We start from the raw sequence: 3517 nt of genomic DNA on the forward strand, positions 1-3517 counted from the left end.
AGGAATCTTAGGAATGTTTTTTCACACATACTTCTTTCAGCCTGTGCACTTTATCCTACCTGACTACTTTTTTTCCTCATGCTTTCTGTTCCTGTTCCCAGTCTTTCCATTTCCCTTTCCTTTTTATTTTGCCCACAAACAACCCCCTTCCCCAGCATGTCAACAGCAGTGGGAAGTAACCTAATTAATAGCTCCTTGATAGCCTCCCCCACTCAAGCACACACCCATCCCCCCAGTATCCCACTGGCAATTCAACAGCCCTCTCTCAAGAAGGAAAATATTTCCATACTAATTAAGAACAACATTGGGTATTTCTGGGCGGAAGGATCTGGGATTCCCATCTGGGCCTAGATCTCTTGAGCTGACAGCAACTGTACCTCAAAGCACATTTTCTTTTCCAAATCTTTGTAACATTAACTGTTTACACTGCTCTCTGTATCAAACATCTTTGTCAGCCTGGCTTGTGTGTTAGCTGGTAGCTGTGTAATTGAGTTAAGGCTGTATTCCTGCAGCACTCAGCCTGTATGTCTCTCTTTCAGCACGTGGCACTTGCTCGTAAACCTACATTGCTTCCCTTCTCTATTCTTCAGCAGGATTAATGTGAGCCAAGGACCTTTCCATGTTGTGGTTCTCAAAGAACACAGATGCTACTAGATCCATTTGAAAGGTCTCTGCTACTTGACATCCTCTGACACCCACTTCACTGTCTCTGGTTCTGCCACAACCACTTGTAAAAAAATCAAGTGCTGTTTTTGTAGTGTATCTAGAGAGGGGTAGTTCTCAGTACTGACTGACCTACAACACAGATTTTTTTCTATATGTAGCAGGATAGTTCCATTTTTGTCTTCATACTGGAGAAGGGAAAGGTAGGAAATGCTTCACTAATGACTGTGTTCAGAGATAGACTTCCAGAGAAGAGAAGGAACACACATGAATTTTGCTATCCCATCTTGTAATCACCCAAAAGGGAGAGTTTTGTCTCCTTACTCTAGAGGTGACCTAAGATAACACAACTAGTTGCTTTTCTTGCATCACAGGACAGCAAAAGAATGAAAATTGAATACAGAAAAGTGTGGGAAACATTGGTGCTTCTGAAAAAATGCAGAAAAATACAGCTCTTCCCAGTGAGAAAAAAACTTTAGAGGTCCTATACCAACTTATCAGCTCCTTAAAGCTATGAGAAATAAGCAAGAGTATTTCCTAGAAGCCCTATAACAGACAGCATTGTATTAAGGGACATCAATATTGGTGTGAGTCTGCCAGACCCTATTCCACACATTCAGCGGGCTGTCCCCACAGACTGTTGAAGTAGCAGAAACACCAGCAGCAGCTACAGAAAGGTTCACTGCAAGCAGGAAGCAGCCCACAAGCATGGGTGCTTCTCCTACTCAGAGTGAACTGGAAAAAAGACTTTCATATAAGCATTCAGATAAAATAAATGCACAAGGAGCACATTTACTAAGCAGTGGGCCAGGGAAAGACATCTTCAAAGCACAGTAATAAGGAAGGAACTGTAAAACAGAATAAAGAAAGGAGATAAGTGAGGTACCTCCACTTATTCTGCCAGTGCAGCCTCTACTGCATCATATACTCCATGTGTCCATTTCCCCTGCCAGCCTTCTTCTGAAGAAGCTTTTATCCCCCAGCTGCTGCCCAAGCCTCAGTACATCTCCACTGTCCCCTGTGCCTGCCTGGACACAGTCTTGCCCATTCTTCCCCATCTCCACAACCAACCATCCTTGTACAGCAAAGCTTTATACAGAAAAGCATACATTTCCGTCCACAAGGCTGAAAGAAAAAAGTATGGAAGGAATGAAGGAAAAAAGAATCCCACTTAAAGGAGGGGGAAGAAGGATGGAGACAGAGGCAAATAGGAGGGAGAGTGAGAGGGGCCATAAATTCCCTTCTAATTCCAAATAATTCCGATTACACGGATGAGTAGTTTTCAATCAGAAAGATAATCTCAAAGATAGATGGCAGGATAATTGCTCGTCGGCGCGACGTAAATATTGTGTCGTTTCTATTAATCTCAGCGAATCGGGTGTCAGGGTTGTCACTCATTCATCAAAACAAATTAAAAAAAAACATATTAAAAAAAAGAGAGAGATGCTGGAGGGAGGGGGATGTGTATCCAATAAGCAGCTGAAGGCATGCAAGGTAATGAATGCTGCTTACATGCTGTTTGTATTTTTTGGTTTATAAAAGCTAAAGGTAACTCAGGCAGTAGGTCTTTATTAACCTCTTGGTAGAGACTGCAAGGGACACTGCTGCATGCAGAACAGAGCAGTAGGGCTGCAGAACGGGACTGTGCTTGCACAACAGGGGAGGAGGTGGACAATATGCCCCAGATATTTGGGTTAAATTGTCTGGGCATTAATGATAAGCAGGAGGTCCTACAGAATCACAGTACCTGTGAGAAAGGACATGGATCACAGCATAAAACAAAGGCAGTCCCTCCATCTGCCATGTATAGGTGTGGGCAGGGAATGGAGAGTGATGTGGGGAGGTCAGCAAGCAGGGCACACAGTACTCCTTGGTGCAATTTCCCTGCTGGCTGCCCCACTACTAATACTGCATTCCCAGGCATTATGCACCCCCCTCTCCCTCCCTTGCAACCTCCCTGGCCTCAGGTACCCTCCTCACAGTCCTTTGGTCCTCTGGCCAGTCACTAACTAGTGTACTGGCTTACTTCACCTTATCCAGCAAGACTGGCCCCCCTAAACACCCTCCCAGAACTCTCCTCTCCTGGGACCTCTCACTTGCTGGGAGGGTGCCCTGGTCTGGGACCTATAGATAACAGCTTGGGCCACCCATTGATCAGTCACTAGTGTTTCCCCACTGACTGCCCAGAGAAGTTCCTTGAGAAGACCCTCATGCCACTCTCAAATCCATTTCCTGAGGATTGACACCTCTTTCTCCAGATGAGGAGCTCTAGCCTTATCTTCTGCACATGGGATTTCCTCTAGGGAATGCTGGGACACCACTCACATCACACAGCTGGCACAGCTTTACTGGTGTAGATCAGGTTGGATCAAGCAACCTTGAAGAAAAGGCCCCCCCATACAACTTTCTCCTTACCCAAGGATATAGTCACATCTTTCCAAGAGTGGAAAACTTCTGCTAGACAGTTTGTCTTGTCACCTTGTCATCTAGCCATGTCATTTTGTGCTGCAGCCCACAACAGCTGGTAAACCAGTCAAGGCTAGATAAGCATTTGGACACATCACTTCCTCAGTAAACTCAGCCATGGGCAGGAAGCAGTTCAGAACTGTGCAAGGCGGTTCTCCAAGCCAGGACTGTTTGATCCTGCTGCTCACTGCTGTGATGCCACAGGGAGTCTTTTCAATGCATCGTGATCATCTGTAGTCACTGAAGTGGTGCTCTTTGAACGTGTCACTTCAGTTTGCTGTTGCCTATGTATCATCTTTGTGGGGCTTGAAGAAAACTTCCTTTTCCTGCCTGCAGTCTGGAGTGGCCAAAACGCTGCCTGAAGCTTGTGCTCTGACTGATGTGTCAT

This window comes from Lathamus discolor, chromosome 6 (genome assembly GCF_037157495.1).
Source record: "Lathamus discolor isolate bLatDis1 chromosome 6, bLatDis1.hap1, whole genome shotgun sequence".
Classification (NCBI taxonomy): domain Eukaryota; kingdom Metazoa; phylum Chordata; class Aves; order Psittaciformes; family Psittacidae; genus Lathamus; species Lathamus discolor.